Source organism: Vulpes vulpes, chromosome X (genome assembly GCF_048418805.1).
Source record: "Vulpes vulpes isolate BD-2025 chromosome X, VulVul3, whole genome shotgun sequence".
Lineage (NCBI taxonomy): Eukaryota > Metazoa > Chordata > Mammalia > Carnivora > Canidae > Vulpes > Vulpes vulpes.
The window spans coordinates 89,921,871-89,946,538 of NC_132796.1; the positions used below are offsets into that span (position 1 = coordinate 89,921,871).

Genomic DNA, 24,668 nt, shown 5'->3' on the forward strand with positions numbered 1-24,668 from the left:
AAGGTTGAGATGTTTATGGTTTTGAAGTATTCTGGCTAAAGGTGTTATGATCATTCATGCACAAGTCTTTGGGTGTAAGTTTTAACTCTTCTTGGGTAAATACCTAGGAGTGGAGTAGATGTGTTATATGGTAGACATTTAATATTTTACAAAACTTCTACGCTGTATTCCAAAGCAGTATAAAAAAATATATATATTTACATCAACATTTAAGTTTTAGTCATTCCACATCTTCTTCATCTCAATGTTGCCATTCTTTCTTTTTCTCATTCAAGATTTTATTTTATTTTTTTAGAGAGAGAAGGAGAGAGAGCAAACAAGCATGAGCCAGAGAGCCAGAGGGAGAAGCAGACTCCCCACTGAGCATGGAGCCCAACATGAGGCTCGATCCCAAAATCCTGGGATCATGACCTGAGCTGGAGGCAGATACTTAACTGACTGAGCCACTCAGGTGCTCCAGCTTGGTTTTAAAATAGACTTTATTTATTGATTTATTTATTTATTGATTTATTTATTTATTTAATTTATTTAAAAATAGATATCACATAAACTCAATACAAAAGGCAAAAGGCAATGTTTATATACAATGCAAAATAAATTCCCTCCTCCTGTCTCTTGGTTTCCACATTGATCTATACTTCCAAAAATTGTTAGAGAAAGCATTGCAGATGAATGTGAGCCATCACAAGGGAGAGTTGCCATGGCATCACCTTGGATCTAGTACAGTAGAGAGGTGTGGAAACCTAAGTAGAAATATGCAGAACGTCCACTGCAGGATGCCCAAGGGCTGTGGGAAGAGTTCCAATTAACAATCTAAACTTCTGGCTTTAGAGGCATGGGATCTGCACCTGTTGGTGCAGAAGAAAAACAGAAGAGATTGGCCTTTGAAACAACTTAGGAAACCCTGTCCGCTTTAGCTATTGCCTGTCCCCAGACCCAGACCCCGAAAACGCTGAGTCCAGTAAGGATTATTCTATCCCTTTATTCCCCAACTTCTTTGGCCTGGAGCATGTAAAATAAGGGAGTTGGGGATCAGGGTGAGAAAAGACTAGCAAATGGAATTCCTACATTAAAGTGCCTACCCTGAACTAGAAGAAAAGATTTGATATAGGTAAAGTTAAGATTTTTCATTATTACAGGAAAAGCAGCATGGAGCTTGCTCAAAAAATAAAAAATCATATGATCCAGCCATTTCACTTCTTGCTATTTATTTTAAGAAAACGGAAGTACTATTTTTTTTTTAAACGGAAGTACTATTATGAAGATCTGTCTGCACCCCTGTGTTCCATAGTTAATTTAAAATAGCCGAGGCATGGAAACAACCTAAATATCCATCAGTGGATGAATGGATAATGAAAATGTGGTATATTTACACAATGGAATATTATTCAACCATAAAAGTAAGGACATCCTCCCATTTGTGACAACGTGGATGGACCTTGAAGGCTTTTTTTCCTTTCTTTTTTTTAAAAAAAGCTTTATACTAAGTCTGACAAAGACAAATATTGTATTATCTCACTTATATGTGGAATGTAAAATGAACAAACTCAGAAATCGAGAACAAATTAATGGTTGTCAGAGGCGGGGTTAGGGGTTGGGGAATTGGGAATTCGTCAAAAGGTATAATCTTCCAGTAATACAATATAGAAGTCCTGGGAATGTGATGTACGTCATGGTGACTATGATTAACAATACAGTGCTAAGAGACTAGACCGTAAAAATTCTCAACATAAGAAAATTTTTTTTAACTGTAGGAAATGATGGATGTTAAGTTACCTATGACAATTATTTTGCAGCATTTACATATATGAAATCATGTTGCACACTTGAAACTTATGCAATGTTATATGTCAGTTATATCTCAATAAAACTGGAAAAATAAAACTAATTTTTTTCTTTATGGTTGTATGTAAATTATCTAACCGTAATAGAATTGTTGAAAAGCCTCAGTAGTTTTTAAAATGATTCTGAAGACTACATATTCTGGTAGGGCCAAATGTAATACTAGTGATGCTAATGAGAAAATTTGTAATTATTAGCTTAGAGTCTATTTCTGTTCTTTTTGTAATCAATGATTACTGAAGATTCAGTCTCATTTGTTCTTCTTGTTGTTGTGGACCTATAATTGTCACATTTCCAGACATAGTGTGGACCCGAAACCAGGTAGCAAGTGTACTTTATGTATCTTTATGTTTACTTTAAACATGTTGAAAGCCCAGTTTGTCATGACCCGTTGCCTTGGGATATAGAATATAACATTCCTAATCAGTAAGTATGTGAACATTCATATAGTTTACTTCTCAGAATTTGACCAAAGATCATTGCCATGGCTTCGGAGATCAGGAAGAACTACATAAAATTGACCCCTGCACTAACTCCTCATAGAGCTTGTATAAGGCTTTAGTGTGTGTGTGTGTGTGTGTGTGTGTGTGTGTGTGTATAGAGGGACGGAGGGAGAGAGAAATATTATTCACTTTTTATTAAAAAATTATTTATTCATGAGAGACATACAGAGAGAGGCAGCGACACAGGCAAGGGGAGGAGCAGGCTCCTCGCAGGGAACCCGATGCAGGACTCGATCCCAGGACCCCGGGATCACGTCCTGAGCCAAAGGCAGATAGGTGCCCTGAGAAATATTATTCTTGCCAATAGTTTGAATCGTTTTTATTCTCCTAGGTCTTGTCGTGTTTACTTTTGTAACTATACTTACTCTTAATCCTTGGTTTAAAAAAAAATGATGTCTGTTGACTCTGCATAAGCCAAGGCAAAATAAATCTGCTTTATTTTACTGCTACCTCCTTTTCCTTCATTCCCCATTGAGTTGGTCATATTATTTTCTTAGTTTGTTTATGTTTATACTTTTAAATATGCTTATAGATCTGGCTTGATTTATCTGCCTTAAATGATATCCTTTGATCCCCAGCTCTAAAATATGAAGAAATCAATACACGTGCATTAAATAACCCCTGCCTTTTTAAAAATGATTTGCTTATTTGAGAGAGAAAGAGAGCAGCATGAGCATGTGAGCAGGGAGAAGGGGAGAGGGAGAGGGAGTGGGAGAGAGGGAGAGAGAGAGAGAGAGAGAGAGAGAGAGAGAATCTTGAGCAGACTCCTCACTGAGCTTGGAGCTCCATGAGGGGCTCATTCTCAAGACCCTGAGATAATGACCTGAGCCAAAATCAAGAGTCAGACACTCAACCTACTGGGCCACCCAAGTGTCCCTAAGTCTGGCCTTCTATCTCCCTACCTATCTTTATTTTTTTCTTAGTTATATACTTTTACACATAATTTTATATAGTTTTTAGTTACACATTTTTATTTATAAGATTTATATCTTATTCTGTAACCATAATTTCCAGGGTTATTTTAAGTATTAGACGGTTTCTGTGCTTAGTGTTCATCCTCTTGTCAGAGATTCTACATCCATCTCTTGAGTAGGCTGACATTTGTCCTCCAGTAGGGTTTTCAAGATGTGCTCATTGGAATGGTATTTGCGAAGTTCTTGTATGAACCAAAACATTTGCTGCTTCTCTTCAGGAAAGACTGCGTAGCAGGATATGGCTTAAAATTTTTTTTTTCCTGAAGATATTTGGACAGACATTGCCTCACTTTTTTCTAGTATTGAATGTTACACTGGAGAGCTTTCTGGCCAGCCTGAAAATTTCTCTTAATGATGACTTTATGTTTTCTTCTGAATGTCCAAAGATTCTTTACTATTAAAATCTAATCATTTTATGAAGTTATGTTTTAGTGTTAATTGTTCTGTATCAACCTTTCTGGAGTTGTTACATGGTTTTTAAAAAATGCTATTCATTTGGGTTTCTTTTGTTGTTTATTTATGGGAAGGTTTAAATTTTTTTTTTAAGATTTTATTTATGATTTATGATTATGATTATGGGTTTCTTTTGTTGTTTATTTCTGGGAAGGTTTAAATTTTTTTTAAAGATTTTATTTATGATTATGATTATGATTTATTTATGATGTATTCATGACAGACACAGAGAGAGAGGCAGAGACACAGGCAGAGGGAGAAGCAGGCTCCATGCAGGGAGCCCGATGTGGGACTCCATCCCGGGTCTCCAGGATCAGGCCCTGGACTGAAGGTGGCGCCAAACCGCTGAGCCACCCGGGCTGCCCCTAAATATTTTTTAATTCGTGTTTTGCTGTATTATTTGTCTCAATTTTTGCATTGGATCTCCTTTGTCTACTTCTTTTATATCCATAGTGTCATTCTGAATGCCGTTAAACGCTGTTCATTTCCATTTTTAAATACCTTTTTAAAGTCCCCTGTAGCATATAGTTCTTACTGGGTTTTCATCAGTATTGATTCTTGTATTATTTAGAGAATATTGTTTTATTTTTTTTTCAGTTTCTTTTTATTTACCGAGTAAGCAGTTCTATTCTTAATTACATTAAGTTCATATATTAAAACCATTCTATAAAATAATTTAGTTCTTCAATTTCTTCTTGAAGGAATATTTCTTCCTAACCTCTACTCATTTTTAAAGTTTCAGTCTGGATGTCATTTCCTCCTGGAAACTCTCATCTTTACCCCTCCTCTATCCCCCTGTGTGGCTCTCACAGCCCTCCGTGCTTTCCTGATTATACCACTCACCCTAAAGTTTTGAACATTGTTTTTTGTTTTTTTTTTTTAAAGATTTTATTTATTTGAGAGAGAGTGAGAGAAGAGAGCACGAGTGTGGAGGAGAGGGAGAAGCAGGCTCTCCAGCAGCAGGGAGCCGACATGGGCCTTGATCTCAGGACTCTGAGATTCTGACCTGAGCTGAAGGCTGACACTTAACCGATTGAGTCACCCAGGAACCCCAGTTTTGAACATTCTTATTTGTTTTCTCTGGCAAATAGACTCTACACTTTTGGGAATTTAGGGACTGTGTTTATTCTTGTTCAGTGGTGCATCGCCTGCATCTGGCTTTTGCGAATCCTGCCATTTATGTCTTAAATTGTCTGGAAGGGCTTCAAGATGAAGCTCACCAGAAAGAACACAATCTTGTGAGTTGCCAATTAGGAACAGGTATTGAATCTTTAGGATGGTGCAAAAACCAGTTTTGTACTTTTTCCAGTTGTCCAACTTATCAGTTCTAAGTGAAATGAGTGCTCCAGTAGTCCATTCTTCCCCTAATGACCCTCTAGCTTCCATTTTCATTGCTTTTGCTCTTCCCCAGTGTTCTGGCTCTCTCTCTCTCTCTCTAGGGATCAATGCCTTGGACTTTGATTTGAGACTTTTTGTTTTTTAAAGAGGACTAAGGATGACTTAACTTCTCTGAACAGTTGATTACTTAGTCTTCTTTGGGAACCGGCTTAAATCTTACAGTTACTTCTGAATGGTGCTTCTGTATGACAGATATTTTTCTCATTAATATCGCTTGCTTGTTATTTTGCTAAAATTACCAACAACCACTATCGATGCCGATAAGAATGAAGGTAGGGGAGATGAGAGGAATTCTGCTCTGCCTCTTCTAGGAGGTGCTCAGTAAATATTTATTGAGTGAAAGAATGAAGAGTGTAACTATGATATGCTTGTTTTTTTTTCCTTTTCTGTGCATACACGTAAGTGTGCACACACTTTTCAAGTATTCCTCTACGTGTACATAATGTATTTGAAATGATCTAGATGTTTCGTACCTTTAAACTTGAAATGTTAAGAAAGGCATTTTAAGTGGGGCTTATGCTCATCCAGTTACGTCCTCACCTGGTGTGAACTAACTCTGAAGATGATCTTCCATCCTTGCATCAGAGCCTACAACTGCACCATCCTTTGGGCCGAGACTTCAAGGCATTTGAATGTTGACCCAGAATGTGATTCACACATGTGCTGGGGGAGTGGGATGCTATTGAATTTCTTTGGATGGTTCATTCCCTGGGAGACTTTCTTATTTAGTGGAGTTCCTTGAGCTAGAGAAAGAAACATCTAGAGGTTGAGGTTCCTGAAGGCAGGGTTAGGGGTACTTTACCAAGGGCAACACAAGGACAGCAAGTGGGTTGCCATGGCTACAGAATTCTGAATTCAATCTGTGAAGTGATCTCCTGGCAGCTACCTACCGACTGCCCATTTTTCGTAGTTTTAGCATATTATAATTCTTTCTTTTTTTATGTTCTTTTCATATCATCTCCTGTTTGCCCCTTTCAGTTATGGGGTTACTCTTTGAGTTGTTGCATTGTATTTGAGCTATTCAGTAGGAAGTAGGGAAATAACAGCAAAAACAAAAGGAAGTAAGCAGGGACTAGGGGTTCTATCTTGGGAGTGTGAAGCTGCGCTGATCAGCCCCAGGGACACAGGAATTGAAGCCAAACAAATAATAGTTCTTTGACAGACAGCAGGTCCTGTGATCCATCTCTAAACCTGTAGCTCTATACAGTTTACTTTTGGTTTCTCCTGTTTTTGTGCCCTTTAAAGGCCTGTCCAACTTGTTGAGAGCAGCTTTGTGTGGGGGATGGTGAGGGAGATGCTTTGCTGCTTCCTTACCCTGTCCTGCCCTGCTCTGGGAGTCTGACGCTGCCGCCTCTACTGCCGTCGTGGCCGCCGCCGCTGCTGCTGCTCATGCAAGTGTTTCTAAATTGAGTGTCTTCTTCCTAACTTCCCTAAACCCGACTGTTTTTTAAGATTTAACTCCAATCCTACTGTTTCTGTGAAGCCTTCTGTGATTTCTCCCAAGTTTCTACTTGTTTTCATCTCTGAACCTAACTGACTGGATTTGAATTCCAGGTCACCCTTGACCTTGGACAAGTTACTTAACCCCTCTGTGACTCAGTTTCCTCACCTGTCAAGTGAGAATGATAGTTGTGTCTACTTCATCAAATTGGCTGTTGTGAGGACTATATGGGTATATGTGTTTAAGACAGTGAATTGTGCCTGGTGCAAAGCACAGTGCCTACTCAATGATGATTAGATACTTTTCTTGATACTTTCTATGTGGCTCCAAACATACACTTTTTTTTTTTTTAATTGGGTTTTTATGGTGCATTTCTGCAGCATTTTATGTCCTTAAGTGAACTTGGGATAGTGTAATGGAGAAAGTATGGGTTTTGGACACAGACTGCCTGAGTTTGAGTCCTAGGTCTGCCACTTACTAGCTTTCTGATCTTGGAGAAGTTCCTTAACCTGTATGGGTATTGGTTTTTACTGTAGTATGAGTAGAATTATACCAACCTACGCAGATTCTAGATGAGGATGAACTAGATAATGCTTACAGGGTACCAGATACAGAAGAAGTGCTATTGTTACATTTTTTAGTATTCTTTGTTCCTAGGCCCAGATTAAACTCTCATTACATGTTTGCTAAATGGTCTGGAAGGAAAATATTCTGCTTTGTCAGGCATCTGTCTTTTGCATTATTCAGCGACAGAGTGAGCAGAAAACAAGAACTAGGTCTTTGAGCTCTTAAAGTTAACCCCGGGGTCTTTTCTGCCTATCAAGCTGTCCCTTTTAGTTATGTTAGGGCCCATGATGATGATGATGATGATGATGATGATGATGAACAGCTACCATTTGTTTTCTAACTATGTGCAGTGTCAGTGCTAAATTCTTCACAAAAATTATCTCCAGTTGTATTTCCTCTCCTGCTACATTCTCTCCTTGAAGGATCTCAGCCGTTACCTTAGCATCAGATACGATATATGTCCTGATGACTACCACATTCGTTATCTATATTCTAGACCTTTTCTGAGCTCTAGACCCATATATGTAACTAAAAACTTGACATTGGCACCTGGATATTCTAGAAGGCAACTGAAACTAACAGTTTTCAAAACTGGACCATCTCTAGAGTTTTCCCTACCTCAACACCATTCCAGGTTTTCTTCTGTGTATTCTGTCAATATGCATGGCACCCACCAACTAACCAATGTCTTGCACTTGATTCACATCGAGAAGCCCAACAAATTCTCATAGTTCATCTTCTGAAATAATATATTCAATCTATTTCTTTCCTTCTCAATACAACCACCATAGTGGAAGCTATCATTTTTTTCTGCAGATTATAATAGCTTTCTCACTGGTGTCACCTCTTAACGTATTTGACCCTTCCAATTTTTGTCTTCACTGTGCCCAGATACTTTCTACTTTTTATATTGAAGTGTGACGTACATATATATAGTGATATGTACAAAGTGCACCAGTCTTAAGTGTATAGCTGGGTGAATTTTTCCGTATGTGTATATACTCCTGTAACTATTCCTCAGATCAAGATGTAGAATATTTCCAGTACCCCAGAAGGCTTCTCTAAGGACTCTCTCCGTGGCAACTGCTTTCTGTAGTCAGGTTTTTAAATGTGATTTTTTTGGGGGTAAGAAAACATAAAACAACCAAATACTTAACTAGTTAATGAGGAAATATTTAGTGGGAAGTATATTAATGACTGCAACTTAATCCGAAATGCAGATGAAGATTAGGTGCATAGGATGCCTAGATGGATACAATGTCATGGAGCAAGTCTAATAAATGCAAATCATAGACTCTTACTGGTGGGATGCAGGTATTCACTGTACAGTTAGTTCCTTAAAACTTTCTGTAAGTCACAAAATTGTCATTACAAAATGTTGAAAAAAGTGATCTTTGGAAAACACAAAATGATCTCGTATTACCTAAACGTCTTCAGTGACTTCCAGTGGTACTTGATATAAAATATAAAATCTTTAATATGTCCTAAGAAGCTTAAGATTGCTTCTCCCAGACTTTCCACTTTCTTCCTCCTCCATTCCATTCCCCTTACGATGAACAAACCACACTGATGAACAAGCCACACTTGCCGATTTTCCATTTCTCCCTGTATTGGATGTTGAATGAGTGAATGAAAATTTAAATAGGGGCAGCCCGGGGTGGCTCAGCTACTGAGCACCTGCCTTCAGCCCAGGACGTGATCCTGGAGTTCTGGGATCGAGTCCCACATCAGGCTCCCTGCATGGAGCCTGCTTCTCCCTCTGCCTGTGTCTCTGCCTCTCTCTCTCTGTGTGTCTCTCATGAATAAATAAATAAAATCTTAAAAAAAAAAGTAAGTTAAAAAATTTTAAATAGGTCAGCAGTGCACAACAATGAGGCAGCCTGGGGAAGGGATACTGCTTCAGAAATATAGTCTCAGGCAGGTAGTATTGTTAGTGTTAAAGGTGGTGGGCAGCAGACCTAGTTTCTAGTTTTTTTAAAAAAGATTTTATTTATTTATTGATAGAGAGAGAATGGACGGAGGGGAAATGCAAGGGGAGAGGGAGAAGCAGGCTCCCTGTCAAGCAGGGAGCCCGATGCTGGACTCAATCCCAGGACCCTGGGATCCTGACCCAAGCCTAAGGCAGATGCTCAACGGACTGAGCCACCCAGGCACCCTCTAGTTTCTAGTTTTACTAACATCCAACCACCAATTGCTGTGGCCCCGCAGTAAGCATGGAGTCAGTTTGCAGTTTGGTGGGGGACACTGTTTCCTCTTCCTTGTGATTGTAAGTTCCATAGGGGCAGAGAAAACCTTTTCTGTCTCAGGCCATAGAACAGACGTTCCATAAACGTTTGTGGAATGAAACAATGATGTCATGAAATTGTTATAACAGCCTTCTGGGTACCTATCTGACTTGCATTTTAAAGACAAGGGGACTGCCGCTCCTCAGGGTTGCTAAATAGCATACTCAAGCCTGTGCACTAAGTAGTAGAAGCTCTAGGCTTCCGTCCCAGGTTGGGCTGCCTTCAGAGCCCAGGCTCTGCGGTGTTTTTCTGCCTTCCCCAGTGCAGTCCTTAGACTCTTTTGTGGCAGTTGCCCTGAGAGTGAAACAGGCAGGGAGGACCTCAGTGAGCAAAGGAGACAGGAGACTTCATAAGGGAAGTGCTGGGTATTTGTCTGCTGGGGTGATTTCTTCTCATAAACCCCTTTCTAGTGGTTGCTGGAAGCTGCAATTTGGAGCCCACACCTGGAAGTGAGCAGTGCCCCTGCTGAGCCAGCACTCCTCCCTAAATTGGTGATTCATTTTGGCTAATCACCTTAGTTATACTCATTAGTTTCCTTTTCATTAAGCCAAATGTAATAACTGCCATTTTAGCTGATGTGGGTATAGGGTTGAATAAAGCACTACAATGAAAAAATTAGTAGCATAAATGAGAAAAAAACCATCTTCCCTAACCAGTCAAGCTTGGGACAGTCTTATAAAGCGAGGAGAATCCTTGGCAGTATCTGGTACCTGACTTTCCACCGGCTGTTGGACCAAAGCTCTCCTTGGCCCCATCCTTAGGGAAAGTAGGTAGCTGCCTACATGCTGTGAAGTGGAGGGTGTGTTTAACAGTCCTTGATAATCTTCAGTTCTCCCATCTTAGATATGCCACAGCATTTGAAACCTGCATTAAAAACATTGCTTCAGCTTAAGACACCCAAGGCCTCTATTTTTTCTCTCTTTAAAAAAAAGAGGGCTCCTGTGTGGCTCAGTGGTTGAGCAGCTGCCTTCGACTCAGGTCGTGATCCCAGGGTCCTGGGATTGAGTCCCGCATTGGGCTCCCCACGGAGAGTCTGTTCTCTCTCTGCCTGTGTCTCTGCCTCTTTCTGTGTCTCACATGAATAAATAAATAAAATCCTAAAGAGATTTATTTATTTATTTACCTATTCATTTGAGAGAGAGAGCGAGTGTGAGTGGTGGTGGGGTGGGTGGGCAGGGGGAGAAGGAGAGAAGCAGACTCCCTGCTGAGCGTGGCTCCATCTCACAACCCCAAGATCAGGACCTGAGGGGAAATCAAGAATCTGACGCTCAACCAACTGAGCCACCCAGGCGCCCCACCTTAGGCCCTTATTAAAGTTTAAATCTATCCTCCAAGAGGGGCCCCTTCAAGTCTCTATCAACTGTTGCCAATTTCATTTATTAGCTCTTGCTCTGTTTCCTTTGTTGTCCATCCTCTTCAGCACTTCCCAGGTGAGCCCACAGATATCCAAAGCTACAGATTGCATCATGCTTCCAAGCGAGTCCTGAATGAGAAAAGAAATAATGATCACAATTACGAACATTTAATGAGTGCTTCCTGTATGTTGAATGTCATATTAGGTATTTTATATATAGTGTGTCAACTTAATTTTTCTAACAAAGACAATGAGATATTTTTGTCCTGCTGCTTTTGTGGAGCATCAAACAGAGGTACAGAGAAGTTCAGCAACTTGCCTAAGGTTACACAGCATGAACAAGCTGGAATTTTCATTCAGATGGTTTGATCTCAGAGCCCATAGTCCTAGCTGCCTTGCAGTACTCCACTTGTCAGCCACAATCTGACCATTAGTTATCTCCAGCTCTAGAGAACTCTGAACCCCTTCATGGTCTTTAAGTCACAGCATGAGAGGAACAGAGGCTGAGCAAGACAAATGCTCCTTAGAATTGGCCTAATGAAAGGCAAGGGTAACAAAGCAGTTGTGTTAAAGTTTTCTAAGTAACTGTTATAGTAACAGCTGTTACTTATTGAGGGCTTATTCTGTGCCCAGCACCATTCTGTGTCCATTATTTTTTTTAAAGAGTTTATTTATTCATGAGAGACACACAGAGATAGATTGGGAGAGAGGCAGAGACTGAGGCAGAGGGAGAAGCAGGCTCCATGCAGGGAGCCCAATGTGGGACTCGATCCCAGGACTCCAGGATCACACCTTCGGCTGAAGGCGGTGCTAAACCGCAAGCCACCCAGGGATCCCCTGTGTCCATTATTTGTATTAACTCAACCAGAGACAGTAGTTTCAGAGGTCCAGTCTAGATCCCCATCTTGTCATCCACATTACCCAGCAACATCTAGGATAGGATCCCATTACGAACATTGACTCAGCTAAACAGGGCTCTGATACCCTATAAATTCTTGCCAGAACCTTCCTAGGGCATTAGATTGTATTCCCTTTTGGTCAGTTGCTGGTTTAGGGACTTGTTCTATATGGAAGAATTGGTTACAGCCTAACTGTCTTTCATATATTTGGTTACTTGGATTCCTAACTGATTTAGTCACTGACTTTATTGGGCAATAGACCAATACTGAATGTTTTTTGTTTTGAACAGAAATTCTCATGCCCTTTGGGAGACTGAGCTGCCCTTTCTAAGCTAGCCTGTGGAATTAGTTTTTCAGTTTCTATCTAGACTAGTCCCGTCATCTTTCCAATTAACAGAGGTGCCTTCTTGGCAAGGTCCCAGCATGCACTGGGCCTAAGTCTCCTTGAAGTATGACAATGGCTATTCAAGCGTAAGACAACAACTCAGACTTTTTAAATGGGGTTTTAAATTTCTTATACACTCTTTAGTGGAATTCAGAGAAAGATTCAGAAGCCCAGTGAATCATGTGAAACTTACATTTCCCTTTAGACTGTTGCATTTAATTTTTTTTTTATTGAGGTATGATTGCCAAAATTATATGTCCAAATATTGCATTTTGAAATTACCTTGGTAGAGTGCTCTCCTCCATTTTACATCCATCTACAAAATATCACTAAGCATATTTCCCTCCTCAGCTTGACTTGCAAAAGGATGCTTTAATATACTTACATGAAGGCACATAAAACCATTTATTTGATTGAGGTAAAATATATGATTTTACTTTATAATAAAAAGGTAGTGCTCCTAACCCATTCTTTTAAAAAATATGTGCTGTTGGGACCCCTGTGTGGCTCAGCGGTTGAGCGACTACCTTTCCGCTCAGGGCGTGATCCTGGTCCTGGGATCGAGTCCCACGTCAGGCTCCCTGCATGGAGCCTGTTTCTCCCTCTGCCTGTGTCTCTACCTCTCTCCTTCTGTGTCTCTCATGAATAAATAAAATTTAAAAAAATATATGTGCTGTTCATCTTTTCACTACTTACACATATCTGGAATGTCATGCATGGAGGTAGCCATACTCTTATGCCCAGACCATTTATGTTTGTTCATGGTGACAGGGCTGGGGCAAAGGAGGGGGCAGGTAATAATAAGTGAGGGAGAATAGCTTTCTAGTTCGTATGTGGATTAAATTCATAATCTTGGCATGATGCCTTAATTTACTGAGTTTACCATCAGGTTTACACACTTGCTTATGTACAAATACATTCTTTTCACTCCTCTCCTCCATCTCGAATTTTTTTTTTTTTAAAGATTTTATTTATTTTTTATTTATTTATGATAGTCACACAGAGAGAGAGAGAGAGAGAGAGGCAGAGACATAGGCAGAGGGAGAAGCAGGCTCCATGTACTAGGAGCCCGACGTGGGATTCGACCAGGATCGCGCCCTGGGCCAAAGGCAGGCGCTAAACCGCCGCGCCACCCAGGGATCCCTCCATCTCGAATTTTTAAGTGCATTTTGGTTCTTGTGCAAAAACTACCTTGATGCAGGTGCCAAGAACTCTGAAGAGGCCAAAAATCACCAAGTGTGCCACCTTAATATGTGAAGTCATATAGCATTTTGCGATAAAGCTGTTTAGGTATACAAAAGGAGTATCTTGTTTTGTGATTTGTAGGACAAAAAAATAATGCACATGGTATCCTTGGAAAATTGAGCTTTTATGAAGTTAGAAAGAAAGAAATAAGTAGGTCATTCTTACGCAGGATTTGCTTAGGATGCCATTATTCAGCAATACCTAGGGATCAGGATTGTCTTTCAGCATATACATGGCCAGTTTCTTCGGATGAGCCCTAGATACTCAATGGGGTTTTCCTGCACAGTTCTATAGATGAACAAACAAACTGTATTTGACAGGCTAAGTCTGTTTCTAGATGTGTTTCTTAAAGTGTGTTCTATAAACACCACTAGCAGAACTGTGTGGGGCATTTTTTTGAGCCTGCAGGTTTCTGGGCCCTACCCCAGTTTTAAAGAGTCTGAACCTCTAGGCCTGGGCTCCAGATATCTGCATATGTAACAGGAGATCCTGTTCTGATAACCAATGCCCAACACTTGGAATGCTTTTTCCCTTATTCTTGCCTTTGAATCTCCTGCCCATTTTCCCAGGCCCAGATCAAAGGATATCTCCTCATGGAAGCTACCTCTATATACCCTTCTCATTCCCAGTAGAGAAGTTGGCTATGGGAGGAGGCACTTAGGGATATGAGAACAGGGATGCAAGGAATTGTCAGTAGAACTGAAATGAGATAGGCATAGACAGAATTGGAGGCTGACTCTTGAGTTTTATAGGGAGATTTGCCCCAGGTTTTGCATGTGAATGTACCCCTGCATTGGAGAGAAGCTGGATAAAGCACTGAGAAAGTAACAGCGACCCTGATTGGTCAGAACATTAAATTCGACTTCCATAGCAACCCTGTTTGAGGAGGAGGTTTGGTGGCCATATCAGGACAAGGAAGTAGGAGGATAAGAGACAAAATGCCCACTTGACAGCAGCCTCAAGAGTGGGGAGGGATACAATTATTTTAAGAACTTCACAAAATACTTGCAGGAAACTTATTAAATCCATTACTTGCACATGTATATAGCATTTCTTGAATGTATGTATCCTGGGTGTCGGTTACTATTTGTCGCTGTTTTCTCACCCATCAGTTGTGAAGTACAGCTGTTGTCACATGGAGGTGTGAGAACATGTTTGATGGTAAAGAGAGGTTCTCATATTTTGTGAAAATAGCTAGAAACGATTAACCTCGCATTTGAGTCATTCAGGCTGTGGTAACAGAATACCCTAGGCTGGGTGGCTTATAAACAGAGATTTATTCTTCACCATCTAAGATTAAGGTGCCAACATGGCTGGGTTCTTGGTTGAGGCCCTGCTCTCAGGTTTGCAGATGCCTGTCTTATTGCAGTGTCCTTACACAGTGGAGGGGTGAGAGAACTCTATCCTCAGGAGCTAATCACCTCCCGCAAAGATCCTTCTAAAACCATCACATTGTCAGTTAGTCATTCAACATATCCAACTTGTGGGGGACAAGACCCCAAGACCTACTGATGAGGTAAGAATGCATACAAACAGTTTGAGAAAGTCTCCTGATAAGAAAGTCACTCATTGTGGGGTAGTTACCTGTTGCTATCTGAAGTTCTCCTGCTGTAAAAGATAAATCCCAGTAACACTGGGCTTGGCCTTGATGGGAGTAGAAGCAGTTTGTTCCTCCCCCTCCTCAAATCACTACCCTGGGACTCTGTCTTCTGTTGCTGCTTGCTTTCCCATAAGCTTCTTACCTCTGGCACCAAGCAGTGCCCGCTACCCCCATCACATGGTGGACTGTGATCTTGTTGCCAGAGAATCTGCAGATGAGTCATTTCAGCTTGGGCTTTTGTGCTCCTTTCCTACCAATTTTCTGTCATGCTAAATGAGGTTACCTGGCATCCATGACTATTAGGCCCATCTCCCAACCATTATAAGGAGGCAGGAGAGAAATGACAAAAAGTTATATATTGGTAAAAATGATGTTGGGTGTCACAGTGCTCATTGTTTTGAAATATAAGAGCTGTTACATTTTTCAAAAGCAGTTTAATGATCTTTCTCATTTTAGGAAGCAAAAGCATCTAATTAAAAGGACTTGGCAAGGAATAAATTGTCATCTACAAATAAACTGCTTTGTGACATGCAATGATCTGGTTGCCTTGAGCTCTCAAATTCCCTGGGTATGAACACAATAAAGTTTTAGTTTTGGAAAGAACAATATTTGTGAAATCTTTGATGTATGTGCTTAGCCACCACCAGAATTCCTATGTGATCATGTAATGATAGAACTCTTATTGTCCAAAGCCCTCATTTCATACTTGGGGAAACTGAGCTCAAGAGAGGCCTCGAATCACAAAATATCAATGTTTGAAGGCCTTGTAATCTAGTCAAAGAAATAGCTCAGGGTTACTTGTTAGCTACTAGATGAGACAGGACTACATTCCTGAGAGAATGTATCATCCTTGTTACTTTTAAAGTATTGACTATGTTCTAAGCAATGTTATAAGCTTTTTTAAAAAAGAAGATTTATTTGTTTAATTTAGAGAGCATGAGCAAGGGATCCCTGGGTGGCTCAGCGGTTTGGCATCTGACTTTGGCCCAGGGCATGATCCTGGAGACCCGGGATCGAGTCCCATATCAGGTTCCCTGCATTGAGCCTGCTTCTCCCTCTGCCTGTGTCTCTGCTCTCCACCCCCCCGCCCCCACTGGCCACCCCCACCCCCGTGTATCTCATGAATAAATAAATAAAATCTTAAAAAAAAGAGAGAGAACTATTTAGAGAGCAAGAGGGGAGAGGGAGAGAGAATCTCAAACTGAATCCATGCTGAGCACAGTGCCCTACACTGGGCTTCTTCATCTTATGATCCTGAGATCATGACCTGAGCTGAAACCAACTGAGCCACCCATGTGCCTCTAATTTTTTTTTTTTACAAATATTAAGTTATTTCATCTTTATAACAACTTCTGAGGCAAGAAATACTATTTGCAGCTCTATTTTACAGATAAGAAACTGAATACAGAGAATAATCACTTTCTCATTGTTATCCAACTAGTAAATATTTTTTAAAATCTCAGTCTTAAGGAGGATTAAATGAAGTCATAAATGTGAATTTCTTAGCACAGCTTTCAGTTGAGTGTAAGCTGTGAGTATTAGTTATGTTTTTCTACACATTGTATGGGGAAAAAACAGATTCTGAAGTGACATATACCTGATTTCCAATTCAGCCTTTCCAGTAATTGCTTATGTGATCTCTTTGAGCCTCACTGTCCTGATCTGCGAAATGAGGATGTCAGTATTTCACAGGACTGTTGTGGATCTGAAATGAAATCCTCTGTGTTAAGTATCTAATGTAATGTCTGGTACATCTGTTGCTGTTGTAACAAGTTATCACTGAGTTAATAGCTTAAGGGGCACACATTTAATATTTTATGGTTCTAGAAGTCAGTAGTCTGAAGTGAGTCATACGGGGCTAAAATCGAAGTGTCAGCATAGCTGTTTCTCTGTGGAAGGTCCAGGGAAGAATTCATTCCTTGTCTCTTTTTGCTTCCAGTAGCTGTCTCCCTTCTTTGGCTTGTAGCCACATCACTGTAATCTCTGCTTCAGTAGTCACATTGCTTTCTCCTCCTCTCTGTGGTACTGTCTCCCTCTTTTCTAAGGGTTCCTTTTCTAAGGGTATGTGTGAAAGCATTTAAGGCCCAACTGGATTATTCAGGATAATCTCATTTTATGATCCATAAGTTAATCACATCTACAGTGTCCCTTTTGTCATAAAGACAACATAGATAGGTTCCATGGATTAGCTCCTGCGTATCTTGGGAAGGCCGTTATAGCTAACCAATTGCTTAGTGACTATTATTAAAACCCATGTCTTGGCAATATAAGGATGTTTCCTTTACATTTCACTTCCTCATTTTGAACTTCCCAAAGCCGCTGTCTATAGAGGATTTAGACATAATAATGAAACGAAAATCGACCTGCATTTTAGCAGCGTATACCAAAATTGGAAACCAATATTCTTCCCAACTGGGCAGAGCTCTCTGACAGGATCCCCCACTTTTGGTGTATCACTGCTCAGGATTGACTGCAAAGTTTTGAGATCCAGAGAGAAGGAGTGATTTGGTACAGAGCTTTGTCCTCTCTTCTCTGCTTACTCCACCATCATTTATTGTTATATCCAAGTTATCTCCTGTATGTTCATATGGTGTTATCTTGCTCCTTATCCAAGAGTCCTGAAAGCTGCTGTGAGGATAACCAGCAGGTGTTTGGGATGGTATGCCTCATTACACTGAACAGATATCCCTGAGTCTTCCTAGAAAGGTCCTTATAAGTAAGAAAATGGGGCAGGAGGGATGGATTCAGAGCTTCCCTTGGCCTTTAAATTAGAAGAAAAGAAATTATTCTTTATTTCAAAAGACAAGGCAAAGATTGCCTGGTTGGGGCGGGGAGGGGTACATAACGTGCTCTTTATGACAAATGGAAAATGAAAATATAATTAGAAGATGAAGGAATGTTATAAGGGAAGAAGACTGCAGTTCCTCTCTGGCTGTGGTCTTTACACCTAGAGCTGAAATCCAGGGTGTCAAAAGGAGTTTTAGAACCAGAGACTATGAGAGCTGCAAGAGACCTCACTGACCCTTCAAACTAATAAGCCAGCATTTTACATTTTTCATTTGTGGTACTTCAGGCCCAGAAAGGGGAAAAGACCTGGTCAAAGTTCCACAACAAGCTAGGGGCAGATAGACTTTTCTCATATTCTAAGAGGCAGAACATAATGTGTGCCAAGGACCCTCCCATTCCCACTCCTATATATACACACACACAGTCAAACACACATTTCCTTCTCTTTATCCTTTAATTGATTTTTAATACTATTCTTCAAGGATGAGAAAACCATATTTTGCAATTTTTTATGGCTGTTGTTGGGTATTGTCTGTACTGTGGCTCAGTCTGCTACATGTTAGGAGTTGCAGTCCTTACCCTAGGGTAATCTGAAGCTACCTCTCTCAGTAGATTGGAGCAAACCTTTCTTAGCACAGGACAGCCCTAATTGTGGCTCAGTACTCATTGGCGACTAGGTAGTTTGAGTCTGTTCCAGGGTCTCAGACATCGTTTTTAAAAAAGCCTTCCGTTGGACCCAATTAGAATGAATGAATATATGTCAATCCATTCCTGTACTTGGAAGGACTATACAGTGTTCACACCAGCTTGCCGATAGCCCCTCAGTGCTAGCTTTGGCGATGAAGGAAGGCAGATTGCTTTCTCCCGGGGACATGTGAATTTAAGCAGCTGGCACACTGCTGGGCATTGGTCCCACAGAGCTGCCTCATCCTTGTAGGAGGTAGTCACCATTCCTGAGTGTGCCACTACACGAAGAGGAGAGTAGGTACCATTTTGCTCAACAAGGTTGGTCTGAGTGTGGGGTCTCGGAGATAGCAGTTTGAGAAGTCAGCCAGCAGCCCTAGATTCACACTCTGGCTCTGGATTATACCTTCTTTCTTGTTCTTTCTCTATCTCTGTCACCACAGCCTAGCCATGCCTGTCTTGTAACCATTGTTGCCCTAATTTTTTGCCTGATTCCTTGGCCGTTTATTGCTTTGCCTTTTGGGCTGCTATTCTGGTAGCTTAGGCCTGACCTCACAGGCTCTCAAGCTTATAGGTCTCACCATCTTCCTTCTGTTTCCTCGATGGCCCTTAGACAAATATTTTAAGCATTTGGAAATTATGCATGGCTTTTACAAGTATCCTGAGCTAGTATGGAGTGGAAGTGTTAGGTTAGGCAAAAACCAGTAGTAAGATAGGTACATTTGTGAAAGCCAAGCCATTCGATTTGCTTGCTGTTTATCTCTACTTCTGCTATATTACTCAGAAGTTATAAACTAGCATTAATAGAGGGAAATTTGATAATAGTGGTGTCAGAAATGGTCAAAGAACACAAACAAATGACAATAGGAGCATTAAAGTTTATGTGCTAATGGAGATGGAACACATGCTTTCAACATTGAAACCTCTTTGCGTTTGAAGACGAGATTAGATATAATTGTTTTGTTCTTTAAAAATGATATTCTTTAAACACCACAAGTTTTTTCAGCCTATTTGCTTTGGAGAAGTACATGGAAATTGAACACTAATTCTCAAAAATGCTTGCAGTAGATGATGGGTGGTGTAGGAGGGAAGATGGCAGAGGGGAAGAAAGATGTTGTTTAAGGCTTTATGAACAATTCAGTCTTAAAGGAAATTTGCATTGCTTAAAAGAAATTTGCATTGCATTTCTCCAACACATAGCATTTGGTGGTATATCTACTTTATAGTTCAACTATGTATTATTTTGGCCAATGAATTGATAGGAATAGCTGAAAACTGTCAAACCAAGGAAATGAAATTCTTTACGTGTGTTTGAATTTATATTGCAATTGTAAAAGTGATTCCACCTTTACAGCTTTGAAGAAGACAGAATGTTTCTCTGCTAATCTGTATTGATGATTTTCAAAATGGCAAAGCTTTGGATGTAAAGATAATAAGTGACACTGATTGGAACACCTTGGGGATTATTGTGTTAGTTTAAAAGTTTGAATAATAAAAAAAAAAGTTTGAATAATAGGATATATTTAAAACACTGAAACTCTGTTACTATTGAGTACACTTACTGATAGGATTTATTTTATCATTTAGCAACTATTTATTAAACATGTACATGCCAGGCATGGTTTAAAGTGCTGGGAATGTAGCAATGAACAAAACAGACAGGGGGCAAAGAAAGAATCAATTACAATATAATGAGAATTAGAAATACTAAACAATGTAGTGCAATAGGACTCCTTGGTGGGGCTGTCTTACTGAGTAGCTAATGATGTATAATTTTCATATCTGTTATTTATAAACAAGGGACTACTTCTAAAATGATTGAAATTGTTGGGTAAAACTATAAATATGTTCCTTGAAATTTTGTCTATATTATTATTTAGCATACTAAACTTTTTTTCTAGATGATCACAAATTTTGTATTAGTGTGGTCTAAATTAATGAAGTTCTCATATAGACTAATCTGTAGATTTATATTTGTCTTTTGCCTCATGGTATTTTAAGGTGAAATCTTAACTCTTGAACTTGGCATTAGATGAAATACCAATAGTATTAAAGCATATAAGATAGTTTCTTCAGTTTGCTAAAGAAATAAAAATAAAAGCAAATGTCGGGTAGACAATGCTTTGGAAGATGCATATTTTGGCTGTGATCACAAGAGATAAAAATTTATTGTTTACATTGCCTTTTTTTTTTTTTTAAAGAAATACAGTCTCCATGTCCAACATAGGGCTTAAACTCAGCATCCTGAAATCAAGAGGTGCATGCTCTACAGCCAGGCAGCCCACTCATGTGGCCTTTTAATTCTAGGGCAGAAGAGAATGCCTCCCTCCATGTATAAATAGAATTCTAAAATCTTTCTTCTAAAATCTAGTAATTTATTCCATAGGAATCGATGGAACCGGCACTGTTTGTTAAGGCAAGAGGAGTGTGTGTATGTGTGTGTGATAGAGGGCAAGAGAATGGAAGAAATGACTGTGGGAAAGAAGAAATTGTGTGAGTTGAGTCAGTTCTCAATATGGTTGAATATATATGCTCAGATAAATAACATAAAAATATTAAAATGATATGTTTCCTGTAAAAATTTTTTAAAAAAAATTTCTATGTGAGTGAAGGTCAGGCAGGGAATTGGTATTTCCACCTAATGACAGAAAATTTCATGCAGGAGGATACCTGGGTTTTATCTTTTCTTTGATATTTTATTAAATTGAAACTGGGAGCTTGCATATTATAATTTGATGAGCATGAAATGTCTCCCTGCACAAAAATGTATCCTTCCCTGACCTTGTTCTAGGACCTCAAATTCCCCCTTTTTTGGAAGTTTATATTATAGCCCAATTGTGCTTAAATGAATGGAAGAACATCCGTAATCATTCTCCTTCATTAATTTCTTGGTTTGGATTTATTTCTGAAATAAAGCATGAAGAGAAAGTTTCTGAGGAAATAGGACACAGAGTTGGGAGGTTCTCCTGTCAGTTTGTTGTGAAAAAAGAAAAAATGGGTCAGGAATAGTCTGGAATGGCAACCTAGGAAAAGGGTCTTGGCCTGTATAGGCAGATGACTGCATGAATTTTCTGAGTACTTGATGCTGAGGAGTGCTGAACGACCAATGGAATACTTAGAACTTTGCCTGAACAGGTGTGGGGTTTTTTTTGTTGTTGTTGTTCTTTTGTCGCGCCCCCCCCCCCCCCCCCCCCCCCATGGTGGTTTTCCAGTGTTACCTATTGCAGTGAATGGCAGCTTCATTCATCTGCTTAGACAAACTGGGAACCTGGTGGAAGGTATAGACTGGAGCCTTCTGTTTCTGTTGCTCTACTCTGTTTGCCATGGAGGAGAGGAAACACCTACTGGAAGCTTAGGGCATAGCTGCACACAGGTACAGTCTCTCTTTTAAAATAATGTAATGAGGGGATCCCTGGGCAGCTCAGTGGTTTAGCACCTGCCTTCGGCCCAGGACATGATGCTGGAGTCCCAGGATCAAGTCCCACGTCGGGCTCCCTGCATGGAGCCTGCTTCTCCCTCTGCCTGTGTCTCTGTCTCTCATCTCTCATGAATAAATAAAATAAAATCTTAAAAAAAATAATGTAATGAGAAGCTAGAAGTCAATCTTGCATTTGAGAAAATGCTGGAGTGAAGAAGATCCCTTAAGAGGGTGGTCCTACAGCTCCATATTACTGCAGTAAACCTTATATACAGTCATGAACTCCCAACAGTTTGTGATTCTGAGAAAGAGATTCAGGGTATCCAGAGGATCATTTTTCACTTCTCTCTCACAGGGTGTCAGAAATGATCAATAACAATGGAGAGTTTAGGAATCAAAACATTTTTATTTCTTTAAGTCTTTTTCTAAGATTGTACCTTTTTTTTTGAATACATGCCTTGTTTTACTTTAAGGAAGTGATCTTTTGAAGAAAAAAAGAATGGTAGAGAATACATATACCACAGGAACTTTGAATTAGTTTTCCATGCTTAATGTGAGATTCGCTTATTCATCAAGTCAACATAAACCTGGCACCAAAGTATATCTGATGGCAATGACCCACATTGTAAGTGTAGTGCTAAATAATAAACGAATAGCTTGTGAAAGTCCAACCCGTAGACACTGAATTTTAGAGAAAGTCATGACACCTATAGGGGAATTTACTTGCTATAAAGAACAATACTTCTAAAATGTCAATGAATGGGATCCCTGGGTGGCGCAGTGGTTTGGCGCCTGCCTTTGGCCCAGGGCGCGATCCTGGAGACCCGGGATCGAATCCCGCGTCGGGCTCTCGGTGCATGGAGCCTGCTTCTCCCTCTGTCTGTATCTCTGCCTCTCTCTCCGTGTGACTATCATAAATAAATAAAAATTAAAAAAAAAATTAAAAAAAAATAAAATGTCAATGAATTATCTGTGAATGCAATTTGTATAAGATATAAATTATGTTCTATTCATATTTACATAGCCGTAGTTTTCTCTGGGATTTTTTTTTTTTTTGACATCTCTGGGATTTTTGAAGATGAATTGGGAGTTGTAGATTATATCTATGCTGCTAGAAATTCACACTGGGGGGATGCTTGGGTGGCTCAGCCGTTGAGCATCTGCCTTTGACTCAGGGTGTGATCCCGGTCCGGGAATCGAGTCCTGCATTAGGCTCCCTGTGAGGAGCCTGCCTCCTCTGTCTATGTCTTTGCCTCTCTTTCTGTGTGTCTCTTATGAATAAATAAATAAAATCTTAAAAAAATAGTCTACACTGGGTAATACCTATATTTTAAAATTAATGTCCAGCCTTTGACTAACTATATATATATATACACGTGTAATGAGCACTGGGTGTTATATACAACTGATGAATCACTGAACTGTACCTCTGAAACTAATAATACAGTTTCTGTTCATTAATTGCATTTATCTATTTATTTTTATTTAAACAATTAATTGAATTTAAATAAAATAAAATTTAAAAATCCCTATCTATCTATTGATCGATCGATCTATGCACATAACAAAAGCAGATACACTGCAACTTGATTTTATATCAACAGCAACAAGATCAACATCGTCAATAGTATCTGTGATGGGTAGTATTCTACATACTTTATTTTTATTTATTTTTTTTTAATTTTATTTATTTATGATAGTCACAGAGAGAAAGAGAGAGAGGCAGAGACATAGGCAGAGGGAGAAGCAGGCTCCATGCACCGGTAGCCCCACGTGGGATTCGATCCTGGGTCTCCAGGATCGCGCCCTGGGCCAAAGGCAGGCGCCAAACCGCTGCGCCACCCAGGGATCCCTCTACATACTTTAGATAGAGCATCTCACTTAATGTTCCTTTGATGTATGACTGACTAGCTCCATTTTATAGGTGAGGAAACTGAGAAACATTAATAGTACCAACTCACATTTCATGGACTCTTGCTTCTTACTTAACACATACCAGACCTCCAGCTCCTTGCAAAGCCTAGAACCCCATCTTTGCTCTTCTTTATTTGTGCCTGTTATTTCTCAGTATCCAGATACAACTTGCGAACCCACACGGTTTATGTTGTGTGTTTCTGCTCGACAATTCTTCCACCTGGCACTATTTGTCCAACCCCCCCCCCCCCCCCCCCCGCCTCAGCATTGCTGTTACTCTGTTAGGCATTGTAGTGTTCTGCACATTTGGTGGCAGGTGGTCCTTGGTCATTGTACTCTACAGACTCGCAGCTGGGCTCCATCACCCTTCAGGGCAAATGGCAGTCTCCTGCTGGGTGTTGCCACTCTTCCCTTGGACACTCTTGCTACTTGTCTGGGTGCCCTCTCTGGTAATTCAAAGCACTGATGTTGGCACAGGCGAGCAGTTCTTTGTGGCAAAGGCACCCTTCTTTCATACTTTCTTTCATACTTTATCCTGCATGATAAGAGGGGTTCCAGAACAATGTGCTCATCTCCCAGTGGGCTAGAGCTTTTTGCTGAAACAACATTTTGAGACTTTGACACACAATTTTCTCTCTTCTTGGAACCTCTGTATCCACGGGGCTAGGCCAAGGACAGATATGAGTGATAGTCCTGTGTCAAATGTGAAATGGCTACTCCATTCAAATCACTCGGGCTTTGTTGTACAGCAAAATGTTTTGTCCTTTCTCATACATGTGTCTCTTTCCATGGGATGAGTTTTCTCAGAGATGCCTCTTTATCCCTTAAGCCTTTTCTACCAGATTTGTTCAGGGATTTCTTAGCCACAGTAGTGGCAATAGTTGAGGTTCATGCTTTGCTCCCTTTGATGGAGAAGATG

At 40.0% G+C, this 24,668-nt stretch overlaps 1 long non-coding RNA gene across 1 annotated transcript in view; it reads left to right on the forward strand.

The window, feature by feature from the left end:
• LOC140596200 (uncharacterized) overlaps positions 1–24,668 on the forward strand; it is a 623,902-nt gene that overhangs the window by 162,436 nt on the left and 436,798 nt on the right. The window lies entirely within an intron of this gene.